The sequence below is a fragment of the Numida meleagris genome, chromosome 1, assembly GCF_002078875.1.
Source record: "Numida meleagris isolate 19003 breed g44 Domestic line chromosome 1, NumMel1.0, whole genome shotgun sequence".
Lineage (NCBI taxonomy): Eukaryota > Metazoa > Chordata > Aves > Galliformes > Numididae > Numida > Numida meleagris.
The window spans coordinates 192,233,910-192,253,155 of NC_034409.1; the positions used below are offsets into that span (position 1 = coordinate 192,233,910).

At 45.0% G+C, this 19,246-nt stretch overlaps 1 long non-coding RNA gene across 2 annotated transcripts; it reads left to right on the forward strand.

Annotated features, from left to right (window-relative positions):
* LOC110391699 lies at positions 31 to 15,176 on the forward strand. Of its 2 annotated transcripts, XR_002434151.1 has the most exons (3): positions 31 to 536; positions 3,449 to 4,546; positions 14,909 to 15,176. It is a non-coding gene; the product is annotated as an uncharacterized LOC110391699 (long non-coding RNA). The 2 variants fall into 2 exon arrangements; XR_002434150.1 differs by lacking the exon at positions 14,909 to 15,176 and having other exon boundaries at positions 32 to 536; positions 3,449 to 4,724.

Genomic DNA, 19,246 nt, shown 5'->3' on the forward strand with positions numbered 1-19,246 from the left:
AGCGGAGTGCGCCCCCTGCCGGCCCGCCGCGTCCTGCCCGCCCCGCAGCCCCGCCTCTGGGACACCGGCGTGGAGCGCCCGCCCTCGCGGCATCCCCGTCCCCGGGGTCCCGGCGTAGCCGTCGCGCCGTCTCCTCGGTGCTGCCGCGGCGCTCGGCAGATCCGGGAGCGCGCTCCCGTACCTGAGCCCGGTAGCGAGGGAGGGCCGGAGGCGCGTGGCCATGGCAGCCTCTTCGCGGTCCGGAGGAGTGCCGTCAGCGGAGCGCGGTGCTCCCGAGCGGAGCTGCCCGGAGCTGCCATCTGCCGCGCCGCGCGCGGAGCGCTCCGGAGGACGCGGAGCTCCCCAGGGGGTACCGGGATGTGGTAGCGCGGCGCTGACCAAGGAACGAGCGGGAGCACGGGACTGCCTGTGGCAGAGGAGGTGGATGTTCCCGTTATTTCCCTTTAGGGTTTGCACTGGGAGCTGTAGAAGAGCCATGCGAGCCTGACCATGACAAGGTGTCACCAGGACTATGCTTGCGTCTGTGTTCAATGTCTGTATGTATCCTGTGGGCCGCACATTGGTATATTGTGCATTAACTCAGTTAGAATCACAAAATGTCACTTCTACCAAGAATGGTCAGCATGTATATTTCTAACTGGGACCCATGCAGCTCAGTCCTCAACCTACTGCTAGCATTTTATCAGTAACCGTATGGATTTTTTTTCAGAGGTATACTTTAGTGGAGTTGCCTTTTAGGCTATTCCCAGCATATTTGAAGCAGCTCATCCTGGCTTCTGTGGTTATAGTGCAGGATACAGTCCAGTAGTTCCCATGTTTCTGTTTATATTCTGGACGTATGCACTTTCTCCAGGGATCAAGACTTCCCTCCAGGGTTCTTTTCTGCTAGCTGTTCATTATTTTGTTGATCGTCACATCTCTACAGTTTGGAGATGATGTTTTGATTTAGTTGCAGTTAAGACTTACAGGGAGCGCTAGCCCATCCCGCTGACACTTCAGGTTCTGCAATGTTCCCAATTCTACAAGCATCCTGAGAATGATGATGAAAAAAAAATGCTTGGCAGCAAGCTGGGGAGTGGCCACTCAACTCTGCATCCAGCTGTCCCAGGAAGCTTTTTCCAGTCCTGTGTTTCTATATCCATAACAATCTTCTGTGCAATCTCTCTTAGAAGGCACTGAAACATGAACTAGGCATCAGACACATGTAATGCTGAGAGGGAGTGGGTCTGGGAGGTCCGTTTCGTGTCCTTGGTACAAGGCACTGCATGCATACTCCATGAGGAGAGGCTCTATATTGGATTTCTGTGATGAAGGAAAAGAATATGGTGTATAGCCATTCTTGGGCCTCCACATCCAAACTCTAGCTGCCACAGGTATGAAATCCTGTAATCACTCGTAATTTTATCAGGCTCTGGAATTTTTGCTCCTGTGTCCTCCTTACCTTGAAAAGACGTTTTAGAGCCTGATTGCTGTAATAGCTAGAAGTCTCCAGAATTCTTGTTGCATGTAATAATAGCCAGTTTATATCTATCTGTTCTTGGTTCACAGTCAGTCTTAATCTGAAATGGTTCCTTTACCTATCTTGCACTGACTCTAAGTGCACGAGCAGACAGATTTATCACTGCTTGATCTGTGTTTTGCCAGACTAAGCCTAGATAAACAAGCTGTGTTGGTGGGAAGTGTAAAGCTTTTAAATGCACTACTAAGAGGGTGTGCTGCCATAGCACTTGCACTTCCATCAGGTTTGGACATCTTTGCAGGCTGATGCATGTGAGGGATGCCTTATCCTGATGTGCATGGGTAACTTTTCGCTGCCTGATCTCTCCTCCCACTCCTCTGAGGATTCCTCTGGGGCTTTGCAGACATTCAAAGCCTGTGAGGAATGCACTCCTCACCCCACATAACAGAAAACACACAGCAGAGCAGCACAAGCATCTCGGGGCCCCATGCTGCTCCCACCCCCAACTGGGCAGGCAGACTGAGGAGAGAGGAGTACATAATGAGAAGCATTTGCTGCCACAGCTATCTATAGCCTTTTGTTTAGGAGCAGGCAAGAGGCAGGCGTGGCCCTTGCTTCCTGACCTCAGAGATGACGTCAGAGAACCCCTGATGAGAAACAGGGAGTGCTCCAGAGAGAGAAGCCGGGCTACTCAGCATGGAAGGTGTGGGACACCGGCATCGCTGAGAGAAAAGTTTAAGTGCGTGGTGGTGTCCTCCCACAGAAGGGTGCACTGTATCCGGTGTCAGGGTCTGGCTTCAGTTCAAGGTGGGCCAGAGGTGTTGGGGCCTTTACACTGGCTGAACAGCTAAGCATTTTCCCTTCTCTGTTCTACTGTCCTAATCACTTGGATGCATGCTGCAGGTTATCAGTTGCATCACAGTTTCTGTATCAGTTTGCATCTGGGAAAAAGCTCTAGGAATGATATAAAGGTTACACATCTGCATTGTGCTGAGCACTAGGACTGTACATTAATGATATTGATACCTGTTTTTTTCATTACCTATGTGTCTTGTTGCTCCCAGATACTGAAAGAGGGGAGGGCTGGACTCATCTGCTAATCTAGAATAATGTGGCAAAATCCTGGAGAACACATGATATGCATCTCAGATCTCAATGCTGTTATTATAATGTAATACCACAGAGGCCTCAGTGACCAGGCAAAGCCTTGTCAAGCTAAGGCCAATATGGGAAAATTTAGAGATAAACAACATAACTTCTAAGTCCTCTACACACAAGCAGCTCTTGAGTGTAAATCCTAAATACTTTACAAAAGACAACTATGTCATCAAATGCAGTGATTAACAAAACAAGTCACAATCGCAGGAACCAACTCCTAGTCATTTTTAAGAACCTCAAAAAACAATAATCCAATGTATTGCAATGCAAAATAATCCACTGTCAAGGAATAGTGGAATGGTTTGGGTTGAAAGAGACCTTCAAGATCACTTAGTTCCAACCCCCCTGCTACAGGCAGGGACACCTTCCACAAGACCAGGTTGCTCAAAGCCCCATCCAGCCTGGCCTTGAATGCCTCCAAGAAGGAGGCAGCCTCTCTGGACAACCTGTTCCAGTGTCTCTTCAGTGCTCAGTGGAATCTTTTCTCCTCTTTTTCAAAAAGAACGACAGAAAGAAGTTTAGAAGATATCAGTAGGCATTAATGGCATTGATGATGGAAGAGTAGTTCGGAACAAAAATTAAAAAGCACAGGAAACAGGGATTTTAAAAGGTAAAAGATGAGGTGTGTTTTGTTGCCTTGTAGAAACTGTGCAGTAGAGATGAGGTGAAGATATAGCTAAAATACCAAATTGGAGAAAGAAGATTTGCAGCAGCATTGTAATGGATTTAGATTTATGAATCAGGGAGGGTGGAAAAAACAGGATGAAGAGACATGGGGGCAAAGAATATTGATTGATGGGGTTTTGTTTTCCTTTTGTTTTTGTTTTGCAGGGATCTTGGACCAAAGGATCATGGGGAATTACCTACACACTGATGTTTATAGAATGAAAACAGCATGTTTTGTGAAATTGTTGGACACTTAATGCAGTATCAGCCTGAGGCAAAATGGTGGAAGGGTTGTTGTTGCATAGAGTGAGAGGAAGTGATGATTGTTATTAACTATACAAGCACTGTACATTTCTGAGCAAGATAATAATAAGTCTATTTATAATACCAGTGGAGATACGATGTTATGTTATGAGGTTTGCTTTCCTGTTTTATTCCTTGCAGTACTCTGGTCTTTTAAACTCTCCTTGCTAATAGATTACAACTTCATGAAGTTATATTGTTAATTCTGGGTTGAAGGACAAAAGCTTGATCTTAGGCAGAGCTATGGTCATGTCTTCCTTTAAAAATACCTAAGCTGTCTGAAAAATGCCTTTAATGAAGTCTTCTCCTTGCAGGAAGATGCTTTTCTACTTCCAGTCAAGTGATACTGACCCCCACTCCGGCTTTCATCTTCTTGGTGGGAAGCAATCCTCATCTCCTTACCCACCATTAGAGTTCCTGTTCTAGCTGGTGCTTTCCTCATTTTAAGTAATACCTTACCAAACATTTACATTCAGTGGTTCACTTGACATTTTATGAATAATCATGGATTGTGGCAAAGCACCCATGATACTCTGATACACTAATTATGTCATTTTGTGCTGCATTCCACTTATGTTGGTGTTATTCAAAGACCTCATCACACCTTCTCAGTTTGCTGTCTCTCTCTAAGCAACTCAAACTCATTTATTGTTATGTTGGGTTTTTTTTTCAAAGACAAATGAGCAATATTGCATTCTGTAACTTACAATTAGGGAAGTTTCAAAAGTAGCCTTTTCTGTCTCTCTTTAAGGTCCTGGTGTAAGATGTATGTGGATACTGTTCCTCTAGCCACTTTAATCAACAGACTTAAGCATCTCCAAGCTCCCCCCGTACTCTAGATAGAAGGACTGCCCTGTGCTTCTCTCCAAATGCGAAAATTAAGCGTGATCTGATTCATAGTTTCTTCAGTGACTTGAAGACCTTCAAAAATCTGACTGTGACATTGTTTCCCCCTCAAATGTGAGTCTCAATTATCCATCAGTAAAGTGGTGAAAAGATCAAATTTTATGTCTTCAAGGTGGAGAGTGCGTGAAAAAAACAGGAATTTTTGTACCTCAGAGACAGATAAGGGAGTTTTATAAAGCATTTGGCAGCAGTGCACAAAGAGCTGAATAAACGCTGAGCAGTAATTCATAAACTTTTGGTTTAAAATCTGTTGCTGTATGTAACAATGGATAATTGTCATCCAGTAGGGTTGTTTCTTTGGGAGTCCCACTGAGCAGTTCGTGGTTACTGACTAGTGGCTGTGTCCTGGAAAGCAGAAATTAAAGGATTTATTGATTACACTAGATGACCAATAAATTAGGATTTCTCAGTTATATAGTTAGACTAAAATCTGTTCTGAAGAGGATATAAAAAGGGCAGTATTGTATACAAAAAAAGGATTGGTACTACATATGTATATTTCATTAGTATAATGATTACTGACATAATAGCAGTGTACTGGGATAAGCACTTAAACCCATTCTGATTCTAAGTAGTAAGGTGTTCTGGTTTGAGGTGTCCCCTCTAATCAGAGAATGAAGGCAAACATTCTCTTTAGTTTTAATGTGTTTGTAAAGTTATCCAGAATGAATCTACAAAAGGGCTTTCAGAAAATGAAGTCCAGTCTGGATTTGGACTCTAAGCAAATTTTCTCACAGTCCTTGATGCATTATGCCTTCTGTGTTCCTCCAGCAAGTGACTGTTTCTTACGTTGCCTGATGTTTCAGGGAGCAGCAGTATTACACTGGCATATTTGCAATCAGACATGGTGCTGCTTTCCCCAGATTACATCTCCTCATCCACATGATGCTAAAACCAGAATCACATTCACCAACTTCTTTGTAAGAGGCTCAGATGAACAGAACTAGCAAAGGGAAAGTATTTCTCCAGTGTCTTAACCCCCATTTCTTCAACTTTCCATTCTCAGATTCACCTTGCTATTATCTCTGCTTCCAGGAACTCATAACCTAATACAGACATCTAGCCAGCCTCCAAGGAGTTTATGATCCATTAATATGGCCTTGTTTATAGCATCTGAGCCAGGATGTCATCGCACTGGGGCCCCACACATAGATGGCAAGGAGGAAGCAATATAAATTATGCTGGGCCCTGCTTTCTTGTGGTAAGATCTCTACTTACCAGAAACTTCTGGCCTTTGTTCTGGGCTGGGAATGGTTTTTGTAATGGAGAGAGAGGCACTTTCTATTCTGAGTGGAGAAAGCAGTACCAGGGAAGGTTTTAATTATCTCTCATTTCAGAGAAGCCAGGCTGTTGTACAATTGCAGGAGCTGATGAACAGTGCAGTCCCAATCCAGAGAAAGGCTGCAGGAATGTTCTCACTCCAGGGGAAAGAAGTCTTTGTTGGAGGATGAGACCAGTTCTTAGTAAGATCCAGAACAGACCTGCTCCCAGGAGGAAAGGAGTCCCTTTCTCAGGCTTGGAGCAGTAGAGTGAACAAAACTCCAATTAGAAATGGAAGATGAAGCACAACAGACTTTTCTCACCTTTCTCCCATCTCTCAACTCTACTGAGGTGACGTTGTGCTATGAAGAATGGCACTCTAGTCCTGTCCTTCTAACCCATCCTAAGCAATAATGTATAGCTTGGACTACTGCTGTTCATAACAGAATCACAGAGTTGAAGGGACTGGGGGGGACTTCTGGAGATCATTGTGTCCAACCTGCCTGCTAAAACAGGTTGCCTATGGTAGGTCACAAAGGAAAGCATCCAGATGGATCTTGAATATCTCCAGAGAAGGAGACTCCACAAAATCTTTGGGCAACCTGTTCTGGTGCTCTGTCACTCCCACATTGAGGAAGTTCTTCTGTGTGTTAGTGTGGAACTTCACGTGTTCTAGTTTCTGCCCATTGCCCCTTGTTCTATTGCTGCACACCACTGAAAAGTGTCCACCCCCATCAACTTGACTCTCGCACTTTAGATAGTTATAAACAGCTATGAGATCCCCTCTCAGCCTTCTGTTCTCCACACTGAAGAGTCCAGAGTCTCTCAGTTTTTCCTCATAATGGAGATGCTACAGGTCCTAATTGTCTTTGTGGCTTTCCACTGGACTCCCTCTAGATGATCCCTGTCTTTTTGGAACTGAGGATCTCAGAACTGGACACAGTATTCCAGGTGTGGCCTCACTAGGGCAGAGTAGAGGGGAAGGATCACCTCCTTCAACCTGCTGTCCACACTCTTTTTAATGCACCCCAGGATACTACTGGCTTTCTTGGCCAGCAGGGCACACTGCTGGCTCATGGCTAACCTGTTGTTCACCAGGATGCCCTGGTCCTTCCCTTCAGTGTTCCTCTCCAGCAGGTCATCCCCTAACGTGTACTGATGCATGTCGTTATTCCTCCCCAGGCGCAAGATTCTACACTTGCTCTTGTAAACCTCATCAGGTTCCTCTCTGCTCTATTCTCCTGTCTGTCCAGGTCTTGTTGAATGGAAGCACAGCCTTCTGGGATGTCAGCCACTCCTCTCAGCTTTGTACCATCAGCAAACATGGTGAAGGTGGATTCTATCTCTTCATCAAGGTCACTGATGATGATGTTGAACAAGACCAGACCCAGTACCAACACCTAGGGTACAGCACTAGTTACAGGATTCCAGCCAGACTCTATGTCACTGGTGACAACCCTCTGAGCTCTGCCAGTCAGCCAGTTCTCAATTGTCCACTCATCTATCCCACACTTTCTAAGTTTCATAACAGGGAGACGGTGTCAAACACCTTGCTGAAGTCAAGATACACAACATCCACTGCTCTCCCCTCATCTACCCTTCTCTTCCAATTGCTTGGAGATAGCATCCAGAACAAGCTGTTCCATCACCTTTCCAGGGACAGAAGTGAGGCTGACTGGCCTGTGGTTTCCCGGGTCCTCTTTCTTGCCTTCTTTGAAGACTGGTGTGACATTGACTGTCCTCCAGTCTTCAGGCACCTCTCCTGTTCTCCAAGGCCTCTGAAAGATGATAGAGAGCGGCTCAGCAATCACTTCTGCCAGCTCCATCAGCACATGTGGGTGCATCCCATCAGGGCCCATGGATTTGTGTGAGTTGATTTTGGCTAGACACTCTCTAATCATATCCTCCTCAGCCAAGGGGAAGTCTTCCATTCCCCAGACTCTCTCTCTTACCCCCAGGGTCTGAGATTCCTGAGGTGGTAGTCTGATTAGTAAAGTTAGAAGCAAAGAAGGCATTCTGTATCTTCACCTTCCCAGCGTCCCTTGTTGACAGGGTGTCTACCTCATTCAATAGCGGACTCACATTTTCCTTAGTCTTCCCTTTACTTCTGACATACTTAAAAACACCTTGCTTGTTATCCTTGACTTCCTTTGCCAGATTTAATTCCAAGTGGGCCTTGGCCTTCCTCATTGCATCCCTACAGGCCCTAGCAACATTCCTATCTTCCTCCTAAGTGGACAGGCCCTTCTCCCACACTTCATAGACTTTCTTCTTGTGTTTGAGTTTATCCCTGAACTCCTTGCTCATCCATGCAGGCCTTCTGCCAACTTTTCCCAATTCCTTACTCTTACCTGTGCATCGATTTGAGCTTGGAAGAAGTGGTGTTCAGGTGCTGACCAGCTCGCTCAGGCCTCTGCTTTCCAACGCTCTAGCCCATGGGATACCTCCAAGTACATCCTTGAAGAGGTGAGAGTTGGCAATTTTACTTACTGCTTTGCTTCTTCCACACAGGACCCTGAACTCCACCATTTCATGATCGCTGCATCTTAAGCTAATCCCAACCTTCATATCCCCAACCAGCCCTTCCCTGTTAGTAAGGACAAGGTCCAGCAGCAAACTTCTCCCCATTGGCTCCTCCAGGTAGCAGGGAATGTTGCAAGCATGTGGAAAATGTTCTTGTCTTAATTTTTGTGCCTTGCATTGCAGCTTTTCCTTCAGTGTAGCCTGGCAGTCAATCACTTTGGGTTCCTCTTATGAAAATTATCTGATCAGCATTTTTCAAATGCTTTGGAAGAGCGTTTTTGTTTATGTGCTATCCAAGTTCTTTCATTCCTCCTGTGCCAGTTCTCCATTTTGTTACCCTTCTCTGTTAGTGATTCACATGGTTCTTGCAATTATATGATCTACAGTCTAATTTAGTGTGTAGCAGTGAGTTTTATCTTCAGAACAGCAGGATTCAGATTAAACTGGGATAGTTACTAGCATTCGTAAATCATAAAACCACTAAGAGCATTAGTCTCATATTTTTTAAAACACATGATGTTGAACTTCTCTGAATTATCTTTTCCTTGACTTAATAACACACACTTTGGGAAAGAAAAGAAAGAAGAGAGGAAAGAAGGAAGGAAGAAAGAAAGGGGGGGAGGGAGGGAGGGAGAGAAGAAGAAAGGAAGGAAGCCCCAGGCCTAAATGCAGTACTCCAGATGGTGCCTCACAAGTGCAGAGTAGAGAGGGACAATCTCCTCCCTCTCCCTGCTTGCCACCCCTCTGCTAATGCAGCTCAGGATACTGTTGGCCTTCCAGGCTGCAAGCACACACTGCTAGCTCATGTTCAGCTTTTTGTTCACCAGGACCCCCAATTCCTACCACTCATCTTGGTGTCATCAGCAAACTTGCTGGTGGTACGCTCAATCCCACTGTCTATGTCATTGATAAAGATATTGAAGAGCACTGGGGGACGCCACTTGTGACCAGCTTCCTCCTGGATAGAGATCCATTGTGACAACAACTCTCTGGCTATGACCATCCAACCAGTTCTTTGTCCACCTAATAATCCAGCCTTAAAATCCATCTCTCCCCAATTTAGTGATAAGGATGTGGTGTAGGACCATGTCAAAAGCCTTGCACAATTCTAGGTAGACTACATCCGTTGCCCTTCTTTTGTCTACTGGTGCCATCGCTTCATCATACAAGGCCACCAGATTTGTCAGGCACAATCTGCCATTGGTGAAGCTGTGCTGGCTCTCGGATCACCTCCTCATCTTGCACGTGCCTTATTGTAGCTTCCAGGAGGATTTGCTCCATGATCTTTCCAGGCACAGAGGTGAGGCTCACCAGCCTGTAGTTCCTCGGGTCTTCCTTTTTCTCCCTTTCTTAAAGATGGGAGTGATGCTTTCCTTTTTCCAGTCAGCAGGGACTTCATCTGACAGCCATGATTTTTCAAATATGATGGAGAGAGGCTTGGCAACTACATCAGCCAGCTCCTTAGAACACTAGGGTTCATATTGTCCAGCTCCATAGACTGGAACGTATTCTGCTCTGCTCTTACACTGGCAGGAATTTTCCTCATCCCACCCCCACTTAGAAGTTCAGGGACATGAGAGATGTAGGAAGCCTGAATGGCCATGAAGGCAGAGCCAAAGAACTTGTAAAGTACTCAGCCTTCTCCATGTCTGAGGAGACCAGCTCTCCCTTTTCATTTATCAGGAGGGGTGCACTCTCCTTTGCCTGCCTTCTGCCCTGTGTATCTAAAGAAACCCTTCTTTTTGTTTTTCACATCCCTCATCAAGTTTAATTCCATCTGCACCTTGGCTTTCCTGATCCTATCCCTGCATATCCAGACAGCATCCCTATATTCTTCCCAGGCAACCCATCTCAGCTTCCACTGCTTATGTTTTTCCTTTTTTTTTTTTTCATCAGCTGTCCACAGCCTAGTTAAGTAGAACTGTAACACAGAAATCCTTGATCCAAGAATAGGGCATCTGTTTTTAAATGAAATTCATTTCTGGGACCAGACTGGTCAACTACATTGAGCTTCAGAGTACAATGGAACATGATGACAAATGATGGTTGAAGCAAGGTTAAGTAGTGGATGTTTACTTCATATCATAGAATCATAGAATGACTTGATTTGGAAGGGACTTTAAAGATCATCTAGTTCCAGCTCCTCTGTCATGGGCAGGGTTGCCAACCATTAAATCAGGCACTGGATCGAGTTGCCCAGGGCCCCATCCAACCTAGCCTTGAACATCTCCAGGGACAAGGTATCCACAGCCTCACTGGGCAGCCTGTTCCAGCATCTCACCATCTTCTGAGTGAAAAAATTCTCCCTAACATCTAATCTAAATCTGCCTTCTTAGTTTAAAACTGCCCTCCTTTGTGTCCCTAGACATAGAAGGAAATGAGGTTGGAAAGGCAGGTCCTGCCTGACCAACCTCATCTCCTTCTATAACCAAGTGACCTGCCTTGTGGATGAGGGAAAGGCTGTTGACGTAGCCTGCCTAGTCTTCAGCAAAGCCTTTTACACTGTCTCCTGCAGTATTTTCCTGGAAAAGCTGGCAGCCCATGACTTGGACAGGCACACTCTGCTGGGTAAAAAATGGCTGGATGGCCCAGCCCAGAAAGTGGTGGTGAACAGAGTTAAATCTACCAGCTGGCACCAGGACAAGAAGGAATGTCCTCAAGTTGCACCACGGGAGGTTCAGGTTGGATATTAGGGAGAATTTCTTCTCAGAAAAAAGTGGTTAGGCCTTGGAACAGGCTGACCAGGGAGGTGGTGGAGTCACTGTCCCTGGAGGTGTTTAAGGAAAGTGTAGATGTAGTACTTAGATGATCTTAGAGGTCTTTTCCAACTGTAATGATTCTATGACTCTATGATTCTGTCACTATCAGACAGTGTAAAAAGTCAGTCTCCATCCTCAGTATAAGTTCCTTTTAGTACTGGAAGTACTGGAAGGCTGCAATGAGCTCTCCCCTGAGCCTTCTCTTCTCCAGGCCGAACAAGCGCAACTCCCTCGGCCTGTCTCCATAGGAGAGGTGCTCCAGCCCTCTGAGCATCTTCATGGGCTTCTCTGGACCAGCTCCAACAGCTCCACGTCTTTCTTGTGCTGGGGGCTGAGACCCTAAACTTCTAATCGTGAGGGCCCAAAAGCAGCCAACTACAGTCAAGGTAGGCCTGTACTTGAAGCCTGTGAGTTCCTCTACACAAAACAATGAACTAGTTCAAATTATAACATGCTCTATTATACTCCATGTCATTTTTGTTTAAAAGTACTGCATCTGTTTAAACATATGTTCATATAGTAAAATGTCTCAGAGGGAAAAGTTGTCAGAAGGAATATTTGAAGCTTTAAGTGTTCCTTCAATATTTCTGGTGATTTGAACGTAAATAAAAAGTCACCTCTGATACAGTTTGCATTTGATACTAATACTGGCAGAAATATAAACAGGAAAGTAATAAACAATGAAATGGTAAACTGCAAAGCATTTTCAAGATTATGTGTCTGCCCAGAAAAGTAAGGCTGAAATGCCTGATAGTGGTAGTAGGCAAGCTAAAACTCAGTACTGCAGCAAACACAGCTAAAGCTACCTTTGGATGCATCAAGATGGAAGAAATTACTGGAAATCTATATCCAGTAGCAGTGTTAATTTTGTCAAGGGAGTTGCTGAAGGATTGAAGAATATGATACAAATAACCCTAATTATTCTTAATACTTCATATGCTCTTTTGACTGCTGAGCACTAAGCTGACATTTTTGCAAGATTCTTTTAAGCTGAAGCTCTCATTCTCTCTGGTAATCATCTCAGATGCCATAATTTGACATGTGAATCAGGGATTGTTTTCCCTTAGGCTCCACTTCAGATTTCTCCCTGCTGAATTTTGTCTGCCACTTCTATCATGACGTAGCTCAGTCCCCTAAGGCCATGCTGTTCTCCCTCAGCCGTCTGTCATCCATGCTTCTCTGAACACTTAGGATCAGCCACAAACACTGCCTCACAGCTTACTCTGTTTTGCAGCCTGAGCACAGATATGCTAAAAACAAAAGTCCCAGTACAGAGCTTACAAATCTGCACTGGCAACCTCCCTTTGTGGAATAATCTGACAATTTGTAGTCTCCCTCAAGGATCTTCAAATGCCACCTGGACATCACAGAATCACAGAATTGCAAGGGTTGGAAGGGGCCTCAAGAGATCATTGAGTCCAACTCCCCTGCTAAAGCAGGTTCCCTACAGTAGGTCACACAGGTATGCATCCAGGTTGGACTGTACTCTATCTAGATGATCCCTGTCTTTTTGGAACTGAGAAGCCCAGAACTGGATGCAGAATTCTGAATGTGGCCTCACCAGGGCAGAGCAGAGGGGGATGATCGCCTCCTTCAACCTGCTGGCCACGTTCTTTTTAATGTATCCAACATTAAGCTCGACATCTTCGTCGCATTAAATTCATCTTGGCAGCTTAAGATAGAATGGTAGAATGGTTTGGGTTGCAAGGGACTCTTAAGATCATCTAGTTCCATGCCTCAGCTATAAGCAAAGACACCTCCCTCTAGACCACGTTGCTCAAAGCCCCATCCAGCCTGGCCTTGAGTGCTTCCAGGGAGGGGCCATTCACAACCTCACTGGGCAACATCATCCAGGGTCTCACCACCCTCACAGAAAAGAATTTCTTCCTGCTGTCTAGTCTAAATCTACCCTCTGCCAGTTTAAAGCCATTTCCCTTCGTCCTGTTACTACACGCCCTTATAAACTGCCCCTCCCCAGCTTTCCTGTAGGCCCCTTCAGGCACTGGAAGGCTGCTATAAGGTCTCCTCGCAGCCTTCTCTTCTCCAGGCTGAAGAGCCCCAGCTCTCTCCTCTCATCCTCATAGGGGAGGTGCTCCAGTCCTCTGATCATCTTTGTGGCCCTCCTCTGGACCTGCTCCAACAGCTCCATGTCCTTCTTGTGTTGGGGGCCCCAGAACTGGACACCGTGCTCCTGGTGGGGTCTCAGGAGAGCAGAGCAGAGGGGCAGAATCACCTCCCTTGCCCTGCTGGTCACACTTCTCTTGATGCAGCCCAGGATAATGCAAGCTTATGATTTTTTTCCCCACTTTAAAAAAAATTTAAGCCCTGTAAGTGATGCACAGAGTTTTCTTGTTCTGTATCTAAGATTCATAAACAATGCTACAATACAAAAATAGTACTATTCTTAATGAGATTATGACTGTATAATACATAATTTTCCACTAGATGGAGCAGTGTCACATCAGTTCATAGGTACATGAGAGTGTGTACATGAATGGGTGTGTGTGTGTAGAAATGTGTGTGTTTGTCATCCTGTCCAGATTAGGAAATACAGTTTCCTGTGTCTGTTTGTGGAAGGTATATTTAGTGCACATCCACTGTGTATTGGTTGTGGATAATAACATTCACTTATCAAAAAAAAAAAAAAAAAAAAAAAAAAAAAGAGGTTTGACCATCTTCAGTTTTCTTTTTCCTAAAAGAATCATCAGATCTGACTTCAGAAACTGCCCCTCTGAGTCACATCAGAACCCAAGGTCATGATCAAGGAGAAATGAAATATAGATGGGTTATTCCTGGGCAGCCAGTTTGTCCCTCCAGAGTCCTCCTCCCAGTTCTCTGCTGCTAGCAGAAGAGTCCAATGGAGTCAACAGTCTGTGGGTGAGACTCAACTCTGCTGATCTCAGAGCCTTTCCTTCCTGAACAAACATTTTCCATTCTGAAATAATCACCTCACTATATATAGAAAGCACCAGCTCCTCCAAAGCAAAAGCCTTATTATTTGGAAAGGGATATCCCTCAAACTGTTTTCTTCCTTTTTTAAAGCAACAGCAAGCCCTTTGCTGTCAGGCTTGTATATGCCTGTGAACAGTGTTATCAAAGGCACATGTTCCGCTCACACCAAAATAATTTGGATTTCCCATGCAGGTCCTGTGCTCCCCACCCCCATCTCGTGGATTTTGAGACTATGTCTGTAATCACAATCCACAGGATTTCGGAAACCACCTCCCCATCTCACTTCCTCCCAGCTGATTTTCAGTGGAACAGAAGGAGACTTGTTTGCTACCGGGGAGGAAGTTCAGGTCTTGCTGAGCAACTTTCTAAGAGGCACCTATGAGAATGAGGCACTCCGGTTTAGTCAATGTAAGCTCTCAGAGACCGCTGCCAAATGAGGTCACCCTGCTGCAGAAACGTGGATGAAGAGATTCCAGGAGAACAGAAGAAGCCAGAACAGGAAGTAGAGCAGTCAGTAGCGCAGGGCTCAGCTCAGTCAACTTCCCTCTCTGGAAATGTTGATTTCAGTTCTGTCTTGGCTCACAGACTAAAATGTGCTAGATGGTTTCTTTCTCATCATTTTCTCATTCCCTTTTCTCATCATAATAATCTTTCCATGGTTAGACAGAATTCAGCCTTCACTTTAGGAGTATGTAAATGGGGCAAGCAGCACATACTCTTACAGATCCTTAGAACTCACTCCATTTTCTTACCTTTCTAAAGCTATCCATGTTGAAAATTGTTCTGTGGATCTTGACTCATTCTTATGACTCTTCTCTGGCCGCTTTAAGTTTTCTACAGTATTTATAAATATTGAACTCAAAACGTATTACTAAAATGGCAGTGATATAACTTTCCTATTGTTCCATGTGCTTCTGTTTAGGTAGCTGATACTTCCTTGTGGATTATTAGTCAAGATACTGAAGAGCATTGGACTACAGGGAGATCTGTGCAAGACCTCATTAGAAAAACTGCTGGAGGAGGATTTCTCATCTGCAGTTAATCATTTGATGTAATATGGAACATGAGTATAGTGTTTAATCCTGCTTTTATGTGTGTGTCATAAAGATCTAGGTCCAACACCTTGAAGAGATCTGTTATATCTACATACACATTTATCAAATAAATTGAACAGTCACTGGAAATATTAACAAGTAGACTGATTTTATTTTTTTGTTATTGTTTCAAGTAACCAAAGCCTCTCTGTCTCACTGGCACTTTTTTTCAGTCAGTGGTATACCAGAGTGTTTTGGCAGCATTATATGAGCTGCATTTGACTTCCCAGTCCAAATGATCAAGATGTAACTAAAAAGTGGTTCACCCTAAAGCATCTCTACATGCATGCCTCTAGATTAGCAATGATTCATGAAACAATCTATCCAGTTGTCACCATAACCTAAAGAACGGATATATATTTTCAGCAAGGCTTTTGACGCTGTCTCCCACGACATCCTGATAAGGAAGCTGAGAAAGTGTGGGATGGATGAGTGGACGGTGAGGTGGGTTGATCACTGGCTGACTGGCCAAGCTCAGAGGGTGGTGATCGGCGGTGCGGAGTCTGATTGGAGACCTGTGACCAGCGGTGTTCCCCAGGGGGTGGTGCTGCATCCGGTCTTGTTCAATATCTTCATCGATGATCTTGATGAGGGGATGGTGCCCACCCTCAGCTGGTACGCCAATGATAGGAAGCTGGGAGGAGTGGCTGACACACCAGAAGGCTGTGCTGCCATTCAACCAGACCTGGACAGGCTGGAGAGCTGGGCAGTTAGAAACCAGACGAGGTTTAACAAAAGCAAGCGTAGAGTCCTGCACCTGGGAAGGAATAACTGCAAGTGTCAGTACAGGTTGGGACATGACCTGCTGGAGAGGAGCTCTGCGGAGAAGGACCTGGGGGTCCTGGTGGATGACAGGTTGGCCATGAGCCAGCAGTGTGCCCTGGCTGGCCAAGAAGGCCAATGGGATCCTGGGGTGCATTAACAGGAGCATGGCCAGCAGGACAAGGGAGGTGATCCTTCCCCTCTACTCTGCCCTGGTCAGTCCTTACCTGGAGTATTGTGTCCAGTTCTGGGCTCCCCGGTACAAAAAAGACAGGGATCTCCTGGAAAGAGTCCAACGGAGGGACACAAAGATGATGAAAGGCCTGGAGCATCTCAGCTATGAGGAAAGGCTGGGGGAGCTGTGTCTGTTCAGCCTAGAGAAAAGAAGACTGAGAGGTGATCTTATTAATGTTTATAAATACCTTAAGTGTGGGAAGCAAAGGGACATGGCCAACCTTTTTTCAGCACTTTGCAGGGACAGGACAAGGGGAAATGGCCACAAACTGGAGCTTAAGAAGTTCTGTACCAATACACGAAGGAACTTCATCCCAGTGAGGGTGCTGGAGCACAGGAGCAGGCTGCCCGGGGAGGTTGTGGAGTCTCCTTCTCGGGAGGCATTCAAGAGCCGCCTGGACGCCGAGCTGTGCAGCCTGCTGCAGGGAGCCTGCTTTGCAGGGGAGTTGGACTGGGTGGTCTCTAGAGGTCCCTTCCAACCCCTACAATTGTGGGATTCTGTGATATTTTTATGGGATTTACATCTAAGAGAAAGAACTTGTCCTACTTCTTTGCTTGTTTATGCATGATAGGCATATCCTATAAAATGTAATAAAACTATTAAAAGAGTTGTTACATATTTTATAGTTTGAATTATTATTATTATTATTTTGCATAGGAATAAGGATTACTATTATTACTGGATAGAAATATTTTAAAATAGAATTATTCAAATTATCTAAACAATAGTACTCTAGAAAAATGTTGGGTTTAGAGTTATCTCTAAACTGAATATGAATCAGCCAAGGGCACACCGTTGTGAAAACAAACAAACATATGAGATGGTATAAATAGGAATATGATTTGCAAGATGTGTGACGTAACATTTCTGGCTCTACTTTCTCTGATTAGGCTCTCACCTGCAGTACTGCGTCCAGTCTTAGTGAGTGCACTTCAGAGAACACAGACTAATCTGAGAAAGTCCAGAGGAGATTATTAGAGGTTGAGAAAATGCATTATGGAAAGATTAAATACGTTGGGGCAGTTTCTCTTAAAGAGTGAACCAATACGATAACTGCTTTGGTTTGTAGAAGAAAATTGCAAAGAGAAAAATCTGCTTCCAGTGTTCATGATAGATAGTACAAGAGATAATGGGTTTTGATCATAGTGAACACTGAATAGACTGGCTAGCAAGTTAATGACATCTTTGTTATGGGAGAGCTTGAAGAATCAGTTAGATGTACACCTGCTAAGCATGACAGTTGCTTCGGGATTCAGTTGATCTCTCTTTGAGTTAGAGAAATAGGGCAGTTGACAGGCCTGTTTTTTTTTTTTTCTGTCTCAAACCTGCCTATCCTATACTGTTCACAAATTAACTGCAAAGAATATCACTACTACCTCACGTGCAGCCTCATTCTTCCATGTTCTTTATTTTATCTACCCACCTGTTTTCACTTTTGATTATTTTGTCTTCTGGAAATGAATTGTCTTCTTTCTGCACTTGAAGACTTAACCTTTAGATGCTGCTATAACTTAATACCAAATGATCTGTTTGAGAAATCCCAAGTCAAATTACAAGAGATCTGAAAGATGAGAATGCACGGAACTGGCAAAATTGTAGATGAGTGCAGGGCTGGGACTAGGGAAACAATGAGCAGAGGCACTCTCAGCCTGCAAGATGCATGGAACAATGTAAGTTTAAGATGAGGAGGTAGCAAAGGGAAACTTTTTAATCCCAGTTATTTCAAAGGTTTTACTGTGCTAGAGAATTCTGCTAAAGGACGCAGGTTTCGCAGTCAAGTGCTAAGGCATTTAGGACTGTGCTGAATAGAGCCCTGGGAAGAAAACAGACTGTGGGAGTCATATCCAGGACATGACATCCCAGGGATAGGACAAAAGGGAAGGTGATGGCAAGGTATCCTTACTTCAAGCATTATCTAAGTATGACATTAAAAACACTGCTCAATCCAACTGCTTCTAGGACCGCCAATCTTAAAAAAAAGTCTATGATTGTAAACGTTTTCAGAAACAAATTAATGGAAGACATGAACTTTTCCTGCTCTGTGCTAAAACCATCCATCACATGAGGCCCAACAAGGAGACCTTACATTCAAGGCTCCCTGCTGCTCATGAACAAAACCTGTGGGACAGAAATATTCCTGTTGCAAGAACCTTATGTGGCAGGAGTTCTATGTCCATTTATACAACTAAGATTAATAACTCTTCCACTGTGAGGTTCAGTGTCAGCTAGCCAGATTACATCCAGCAGCAGTGCACTAGCAGCACTTCTTTTTGACCAAGCTGTGAATATAGAGCTGTGAAGCTCAGGTAACAGCTCCATTTGCCATCTGAGATAACCTTGCAACTCTCTCTATAAAATTCATGGGTTTCTTTAAAAGGCTTTTCAAATCACAGAATGATAGAATGGTAGAATGGTTTGGGTTGCAAGGGACTCTTAAGATCATCTAGTTCCATGCCTCAGCTATAAGCAAAGACACCTCCCTCTAGACCACGTTGCTCAAAGCCCCATCCAGCCTGGCCTTGAGTGCTTCCAGGGAGGGGCCATTCACAACCTCACTGGGCAACATCATCCAGGGTCTCACCACCCTCACAGAAAAGAATTTCTTCCTGCTGTCTAGTCTAAATCTACCCTCTGCCAGTTTAAAGCCATTTCCCTTCGTCCTGTCACTACACGCCCTTATAAACTGCCCCTCCCCAGCTTTCCTGTAGGCCCCTTCAGGCACTGGAAGGCTGCTATAAGGTCTCCTCGCAGCCTTCTCTTCTCCAGGCTGAAGAGCCCCAGCTCTCTCCTCTCATCCTCATAGGGGAGGTGCTCCAGTCCTCTGATCATCTTTGTGGTCCTCCTCTGGACCTGCTCCAACCGCTCCATGTCCTTCTTGTGTTGGGGGCCCCAGAACTGGACACCGTGCTCCTGGTGGGGTCTCGTGAGAGCAGAGCAGAGGGGCAGAATCACCTCCCTCGCCTTGCTGGTCACACTTCTCTTGATGCAGCCCAGGATACAGTTGGCCTTCTGGGCTGCAATGCACACTGTCAGCTCATGTTGAATCTCTCATCAATCAATGCTCCCGAATCCTTCTTCTCAGGGCTGCTCTCAAGTCATTCTCTGCCCAGCCTGTATCTGTGGTTGGCACCGCCCCGACCCAGATGTAGGACCTTGCACTTGGCCTTAC